We start from the raw sequence: 9,822 nt of genomic DNA on the forward strand, positions 1-9,822 counted from the left end.
ATTTTACATTTATATTAATGTATATTAAACTCACTTTCATGGTACATGGACATCGTTTTCATTTTCGGTCAATTAATTTAGTAAAACTTCATAATACTCCCTAAATTGAGGACTAACACTTATAAAATCGCTATTCTCTAGACAACCAAAGTTTCAAACCTCTTTGGCCTTCATCATATGTTAGCGAAGGATGTAACTATGCATTAAAACAGTATTTTCATATTTTTGAATTTTGCTCAAAATCTATGTGTTAACCCCTACAAAATATTGATTTTTTTTGGTAAATGCTCTATATACTGAAGCCTATGATCTTTAGTGTTTTTTTTTTAAATTTCTAAACACATTCTACTTTTGTATTAATGTATATTAAACTCTCTTTCATGGTACATAGACATCGTTTTAATTTTTTTGCCAATTAATTTAGTAAAACTTCATAATACTCCCTAAATTGGTGGAATAACCACTATAAAATTGTTATTTTCTAGAGAAACGGAGACAACAAAAGTTCTAAACCTCTTAGACCTTAATCATATGTTAGTGAAGAATGAAACTATGCATTAAAACAGTATTTTCATATTTTTGAATTTTTCTCAAAATCTATGTGTTCCCTACGAAAATATAGAATTTTTCGGTAAATGTTCTATATACTTGAAGCCTATGATCTTTAGTATTGTTTTAAAATTTCAAAACGCATTTTAAATTTGTATTAATGTATATTAAACTCTTTTTCATGGTACATAGGCATCGTTTTAATTTTTTGTCAATTAATTTAGTAAAACTTCATAATACATCCTAAATTGGTGGATAAACCACTATAAAATATCCATTTTCTTGAGAAACGGAGACAACAAAAGTTCCAAACCTCTTTGACCTTCATCATATGTTAGTGAAGGATGCAACTATGCATTAAAACAGTATTTTCATATTTTTGATTTTTTTTTTCAAAATCTATGTGTTAACCCCTACGAATATATTGAATTTTTCAGTAAATGCTCTATATCCTGAAGCCTATGATCTTTTGTGTTGTTTTAAAATTTCTAAACACATTATACATTTGTATTAATGTATATTAAACTACTTTTATGGTACATGAGCAACGTTTTAATTCTTTGTCATATAATTTAGTAAAACTTCATAATACTCCCTAAATTGGTGGACTAACACTTACAAAATCGCTATTCTCTAGAGAAACGGAGACAAAAAAAGTTCCAAACCTTTTTGATCTTCATCATATGTTAGCGAAGGATGCAACTATGCATTAAAACAGTATTTTCATATTTTTGATTTTTTTTTTCAAAATCTATGTGTTAACCCCTACGAATATATTGAAATTTCTGAAGCCTATGATCTTTAGTGTTGTTTTAAAATTTCTAAACATATTCTACATTTGTATTAATGTATATTAAACTCACTTTTATGGTACATGGACATCGTTTTAATTTTCTGTCAATTAATTTAGTAAAAGTTCATAATACTCCCTGAATTGGTGGACTAACACTTATAAAATTGCTATTCTCTAAAGAAACGGAAACAACAAAAGTTTCATACCTCTTTGCCTTCATCATATGTTTGCGAAGGATCCAACTATGCATTAAAACAATTTTTTCATATTTTTGAATTTTTCTCAAAATCTATGTGTTAACCCATACGAAAATATTGAATTTTCGGTAAATGCTCTATATTCTGAAGCCTATGATCTTTAGTGTTGTTTTAAAATTTCTAAATACATTATACATTTGTATTAATGTATATTAAACTCTCTTTCATGGTACATGGGCATCGTTTCAATTTTTTGTCAATTAATTTTGTAAAACTTCATAATACTCCCTAAATTGGTGGACACCACTATAAAATCGATATTTTTTAGGGAAACGGAGACAACAAAAGTTCCAAACCTTGACCTTTATCATATGTTAGTGAATGGTGCAACTATGCATTAAAACAATATTATCATATTTCTGAAATTTTCTCAAGATCTATGTTTTATAATCCCTACGAAAATATTGAATTTTTCGATAAATGTTCTATATAGTGAAGCCTATGATTTTTAGTGTTGTTTAAAATTTCTAAACACATTCTACATTTGTATTAATGTATATTAAACTCCCTTTCATGGTACATGTGCATCGTTTTGATTCTTTGTCAATTAATTTAGTAAAACTTCATAATACTCCCTAAATTGGTGGATTAACCAACTATAAAATCATTATTTTATAGAGAAATGGAGATAACAAAAGTTTCAAACCTCTTTGACCTTTATCATATGTTAGTGAATGGTGCAACTATGCATTAAAACAATATTATCATATTTCTGAAATTTTCTCAAGATCTATGTTTTATAATCCCTACGAAAATATTGAATTTTTCGATAAATGTTCTATATAGTGAAGCCTATGATTTTTAGTGTTGTTTAAAATTTCTAAACACATTCTACATTTGTATTAATGTATATTAAACTCTCTTTCATGGTATATGGACATCGTTTTATTTTTTTGTCAATTAATTTAGTAAAACTTCACAATACTCCCTAAATTGTTGGACAAACAACTATAAAATCGCTATTTTCTAGAGAAACGGAGACAACAAAATTTTCAAACCTCTTTGACGTTCATCATATGTTAGTGAAGGATGCAACTATGAATTAAAACAGTATTTTCATATTTTTGAATTTTTCTCAAAATCTGCGTGTTAACCTCTACGAAAATATTGATTTTTTTGTTAAATGCTCTATATACTGAAGCCTATTATCTTTTGTGTTGTTTTAAAATTTATAAACACATTCTACAATTGTACTAATTTATATTAAACTCTCTTTCATGGTACATGGGCATCGTTTTAATTTTTTGTCAATTAATTTAGTAAAACTTCATAATACTCCTTAAATTGGTGGACTCCACTATAAAATCGCTATTATCTAAAAAAACAGAGACAACAAAGGTTCCAAATCTCTTTGAATTTCATCTATGTTAGTGAAGGATGCAAATATGCATTAAAACAGAATTTTCAAATTTTTGAATTTTTCTCAAAATCTACGTATTAACTAACCCCCTACGAAAATATTTAATTTTTCGGTAAATGCTCTAGATACTGAAGCCTATGATCTTTATTGTTGTTTTAAAATTTCTTAACACATTTTAAATTTGTATTAATGTATATTAAACTCACTTTCATGGCACATGGACATCGTTTTAATTTTCGGTCAATTAATTTAGTAAAACTTCATAATACTCCCTAAATTGAGGACTAACACTTATAAAATCGCTATTCTCTAGACAACCAAAGTTCCAAACCTTTTTGGCCTTCATCATATGTTAGCGAATGATGCAACTATGCATTAAAACAGTATTTTCATATTTTTGAATTTTGCTCAAAATCTAAGTGTTAACCCCTACAAAATAATGAATTTTTCGGTTAATGCTCTATATACTGAAGCCTATGATTTTAAATGTTTTTTTTAAAAAAATTTCTAAATACATTCTACTTTTGTATTAATATACTGAAGCCTATGATCTTTAGTATTGTTTTAAAATTTCTAAATGCATTTTAAATTTGAATTAATGTATATTAAACTCTCTTTCATGGTACATAGGCATCGTTTTAATTTTTTGTTAATTAATTCAGTAAACCTTCATAATACTTCCTAAATTGGTGGACAAACCACTATAAAATCACTATTTTCTTGAGAAACGGAGACAACAAAAGTTCCAAACCTCTTTGACCTTCATCATATGTTAGTGAAGGATGCAACTATGCATTAAAACAGTATTTTCATATTTTTGATTTTTTTTTCAAAATCTATGTGTTAACCCCTACGAATATATAGATTTTTTTCCGGTAAATGCTCTATATACTGAAGCCTATGATCTTTTGTGTTGTTTTAAAATTTCTAAACACATTCTACATTTGTATTAATGTATATTAAATTCACTTTTATGGTACAAGAGCAATGTTTTAATTCTTTGTCCATTAATTTAGTAAAACTTCATAATACTCCCTATATTGGTGGATTAACCACTATAAAATCGATATTTTCTAAGGAAACGGAGACAACAAAAGTTTCAATAAATTGAAATTTTGAAATTTTCAATAAATGCTCTATACACTAAGCCTATGATCTTTAGTGTTGTTTTAAAATTTCTAAACACATTCTACATTTGTATTAATGTATATTAAACTCACTTTTATGGTATATGGACATCGTTTTAATTTTCTGTCAATTAATTTAGTAAAAGTTTATAATACTCCCTAAATTGATGGACTAACACTTATAAAATCGTTATTCTCTAGAGAAATGGAGACAACAAAAGTTTCATACCTCTTTAACCTTCATCATATGTTAGCAAAGGATCCAACTATGCATTAAAACAATTTTTTCATATTTTTGAAATTTTCTCAAAATCTATGTGTTAACCGATACGAAAATATTGAATTTTCGGTAAATGCTCTATATTCTGAAGCCTATGATCTTTAGTGTTGTTTTAAAATTTCTAAATAAATTATACATTTGTTTTAATGTATATTAAACTCTCTTTCATGTTTCATGGGCATCGTTTCAATTTTTTGTCAATTAATTTTGTAAAACTTCATAATACTCCCTAAATTGGTGGACAAACCACTATAAAATCGATATTTTCTAAGGAAACGGAGACAACAAAAGTTCCAAACCTCTTTGAACTTCATCATATGTTAGTGAAAGATGCAACAATGCATTAAAACAGTATTTTCATATTTTTGAAATTTTCTCAAAATCTATGTGTTAACAACCCCTATGAAAATATTTAATTTTTCGGTAAATACTCTATATACTGAGGCTTATGATCTTTAGTGTTTTTTTTTTAAATTTCTAAACACAATCTACATTTGTACTAATATATATTAAACTCCCTTTCATGGTACATGGACATCGTTTTAAATTTTTGTCAATTAATTTAGTAAAACTTCATAATACTCCCTAAATTGGTGGACTAACCAACTATAAAATCGCTATTTTCTAGAGAAACGGAGATAACAAAAGTTTCAAACCTCTTTAACCTTCATAATATGTTAGTGAAAGATGCAACTATGCATTAAAAAAAATATTATCATATTTTTGAAATTTTCTCAAGATCTATGTTTTATAACCCCTACGAAAATATTGAATTTTTCGATAAATGTTCTATATAGTAAAGCCTATGATCTTTAGTGTTGTTTGAAATTTATAAACACATTCTACATTTGTATTAATGTATATTAAACTCTCTTTCATGGTACATGAACATCGTTTTATTTTTGTTTCCATTAATTTAGTAAAACTTCATAAAACAGAATTTTCATACTTTTGAATTTTTCTCAAAATGTATGTATTAACCCCCTACGAAAATATTTAATTTTTCGGTAAATGCTCTAGATACTGAAGCCTATGATCTTTATTGTTGTTTTAAAATTTCTAAACACATTTTATATTTGTATTAATGTATATTAAACTCACATTCATGGTACATGGACATCGTTTTAATTTTCTGTCAATTAATTTAGTAAAAGTTCATAATACTCCCTGAATTGGTGGACTAACACTTATAAAATCGCTATTTCTCTAAAGAAACGGAGACAACAAAAGTTTCATACCTCTTTGCCTTCATCATATATTAGTGAAGGATGCAACTATGCATTAAAACAAAATTTTTATATTTTTGAAGAATTTTTCTCAAAATGTATGTATTAACCCCCTACGAAAATATTTAATTTTTCGGTAAATGCTCTAGATACTGAAGCCTATGATCTTTATTGTTGTTTTAAAATTTCTAAACACATTTTATATTTGTATTAATGTATATTAAACTCACATTCATGGTACATGGACATCGTTTTAATTTTTTGTCAATTAATTTAGTAAAACTTCATAATACACCTTAAATTGGTTGACTCCACTATAAAATCGTTATTATCTAAAAAATAGAGACAACAAATGTTCCAAACCTTTTTAACTTTCATCTATGTTAGTGAAAGATGCAAATATGCATTAAAACAGAATTTTCATACTTTTGAATTTTTCTCAAAATGTATGTATTAACCCCCTACGAAAATATTTAATTTTTCGGTAAATGCTCTAGATACTGAAGCCTATGATCTTTATTGTTGTTTTAAAATTTCTAAACACATTTTATATTTGTATTAATGTATATTAAACTCACATTCATGGTACATGGACATCGTTTTAATTTTTGGTCAATTAATTTAGTAAAACTTCATAATACTCCATAAATTGAGGACTAACACTTATAAAATCGCTATTCTCTAGACAACCAAAGTTCCAAACCTCTTTCGCCTTCATCATATGTTAGCGAATGATGCAACTATGCATTAAAACAATATTTTCATATTTTTGAATTTTTCTCAAAATCTAAGTGTTAACCCCTACAAAATATTGATTTTTTCGGTTAATGCTCTATATACTGAACCTATGATCTTTAGTATTTTTTTTTAAATTTCTAAACACATTATACTTTTGTATTAATGTATTAATGTATATTAAACTCTCTTTCATGGTACATAGACATCGTTTTAATTTTTTGTCAATTAATTTAGTAAAACTTTATAATACTCTCTAAATTGGTGGAATAACCACTATAAAATTGCTATTTTCTAGAGAAACGGAGACAACAAAAGTTCTAAACCTCTTTGACCTTAATAATATGTTAGTGAAGGATGATACTATGCATTAAAACAGTATTTTCATATTTATGAATTTTTCTCAAAATCTATGTGTTAACCCCTACGAAAATATAGAATTTTTCGGTAAATGCTCTATATACTGAAGCCTATGATCTTTAGTATTTTTTTTAAATTTCTAAACGCATTTTAAATTTGAATAAATGTATATTAAACTCTCTTTCATGGTACATATGCATCATTTTATTTTTTGATCAATTAATTTAGTAAAACTTCATAATACTTCCTAAATTGGTGGACAAACCACTATAAACTCTCTATTTGCTTGAGAAACGGAGACAACAAAAGTTTCAAACCTCTTTGACCTTCATCATATGTTAGTGAAGGATGCAACTATGCATTAAAACAGTATTTTCATATTTTTGAATTTTTTTTTTCAAAATCTATGTGTTAACCCCTACGAATATATTGATTTTTTCGGTAAATGCTCTATATACTGAAGCCTATGATCTTTTGTGTTGTTTTAAAATTTCTAAACACATTCTACATTTGGATTAATGTATATTAAACTCACTTTTATGGTACAAGAGCAACGTTTTAATTATTTGTCAATTAATTTAGTAAAACTTCATAATACTCCTTAAATTGGTGGATTAACTATTATAAAATCGCTATTTTCTAGAGAAACGGAGACAACAAAAGTTAGGAACTTTGAAAAAAATTTAAAAATATGAAAATTTTGAAAAAATTGGGGTTAACACATAGATTTTGAATAAAATTGGGGTTAACACATAGATTTTGAAAAAAATTTAAAAATATGAAAATTTTGTTTTAATGCATAGTTGCATCCTTAACTAACATATTATGAAGGCCAAAGAGGTTAGGAACTTTTGTTGTCTCCGTTTCTCTAGAAAATAGCGATTTTATAGTGGTTAATCCACCAATTTAGGGAGAATTATGAAGTTTTACAAAATAAATGGACAAAAAATTCAAACGATACCCGTGTATCATGAAAGTGAGTTTAATATATATTAATACTAATGTAAAATGTGCTTAGAGAATTTAAAACAACATTAAAGATCATAGGTTCAGTATATAAAGTATTTACCGAAAAATTCAATATTTTCAAATTTCAATCTTAACTCATAGATTTTGAGAAAAATAAAAAAAATATTAAAATTTTGTTTTAACACACAGTTGCATCCTTCACTAACATATGATGAAGGTCAAAGAGGTTTGGAACTTTTGTTGTCTCCGTTTGTCTAGAAAATAGTGATTTTATAGTGATTAATCCACCAATTTAGGGAGTATTACGAAACTTTATTAAATTAATTGACAAAAAAATAAAACGATGCTCATGCATAAATTCAATATTTTCGTAGGGGTTTTTAACTCATAGATTTTGAGAAAAATTAAAAAAATATTAAATTTTTTTTTTAACACACAGTTGCATCCTTAACTAACATATGATGAAGGTCAAAGAGGTTTGGAACTTTTTTTGTCTCCGTTTTTCTAGAAAATAGTGATTTTATAGTGATTAATCCACCAATTTAGGGAGTATTACGAAACTTTACAAAATTAATTGACAAAAAAAATGAAACGATGCTCATGCATCATGAAAGAGAGTTTAATATACATTAATACAAATGTAGAATGTGTTTAGAAAATTTAAAAGACCACTCAAGATCATAGACTTCAGTATATAGAGTATTTACCGAAAAATTCAATATTTTCGTAACACATAGATTTTGAAAAAAATTCAAAAAATGAAATTTTTGTTTTAATGCATAGTTGCATCCTTCACTAACATATTATGAAGGTCAAAGAGGTTTGGAACTTTTGTTGTCTCCGTTTCTCTAGAAAATAGCGATTTTATAGTGGTTAATCTACCAATTTAGGGAGTATTATGAAGTTTTACTAAATTAATGGACAAAAAATTCAAACGATACCTGTGTATCATGAAAGTGAGTTTAATATACATTAATAATAATGTAAAATGTGCTTAGAAAATTTGAAACAACACTAAAGATCATAGGCTTCAGTATATAAAATATTTACCAAAAAATTCAATATTTTCAAAGGGGGTTAACACATAGATTTTGAAAAAAATTCAAAAAAATGAAAATTCCGTTTTAATGCATAGTTGCATCCTTCATTAACATATTATGAAGGTCAACGAGGTATGAAACTTTTGTTGTCTCCGCTTTTCTAAAGAATAGAGATTTTATAGTGGTTAGTTCACCAATTTAGGGAATATTATAAAGTTTACAGAATTAATTGAAAAAAAAATAAAACGATACCAATGTATCATGAAAGAAAGTTTAATACACACTAATACAAATGTAGAATGTAGAATGTGTTTAGAAAATTTAAAACAACACTAAAGATCATAGACTTAAGTATATAGAGTATTTACCGAGAAATTCAATATTTTCGTAGGGGTTTTTAACTCATAGATTTTGAGAAAAATTAAAAAAATATTAAATTTTTTTTTTAACACACAGTTGCATCCTTAACTAACATATGATGAAGGTCAAAGAGGTTTGGAACTTTTTTTGTCTCCGTTTTTCTAGAAAATAGTGATTTTATAGTGATTAATCCACCAATTTAGGGAGTATTACGAAACTTTACAAAATTAATTGACAAAAAAAATAAAACGATGCTCATGCATCATGAAAGAGAGTGTAATATACATTAATACAAATGTAGAATGTGTTTAGAAAATTTAAAATAATACTAAAGATCATAGACTTCAGTATATATAGTATTTACCGAAAACTTCAATATTTTCGTAGGGGGTTATTAACACATATATTTTGTAAAAAATTCAAAAATATGAAAATTCTGTTTTAATGCATAGTTGCATCCTTCACTAACATATGATGAAGGGCAAAGAGGTTTGAAACTTTTGTTGTCTTCGTTTCTGTAGAAAATAGCGATTTTATAGTGGTTAATCCACCAATTTAGGGAGTATTATGAAGTTTTACAAAATTAATTGACAAAAAAATTCAAACGATGCTCATGTATCATGAAAGAGAGTTTAATATACATTAATACAAAAGTAGAATGTGTTTAGAAAATTTAAAACAACACTAAAGATCATAGACTTTAGTCCTACCAAAAAAAAAAAAGATCATAGACTTTAGTATATAGAGTATTTACCGAAAAATTCAA

General features: G+C 26.3%; 1 protein-coding gene across 1 annotated transcript in view; it reads left to right on the forward strand.

Annotated features, from left to right (window-relative positions):
- LOC106337795 overlaps nucleotides 1–9,822 on the forward strand; it is a 35,646-nt gene that overhangs the window by 977 nt on the left and 24,847 nt on the right. The gene's annotated exons all lie outside the window — the stretch shown is intronic.

This window comes from Brassica oleracea, chromosome C4 (genome assembly GCF_000695525.1).
Source record: "Brassica oleracea var. oleracea cultivar TO1000 chromosome C4, BOL, whole genome shotgun sequence".
NCBI lineage: Eukaryota > Viridiplantae > Streptophyta > Magnoliopsida > Brassicales > Brassicaceae > Brassica > Brassica oleracea.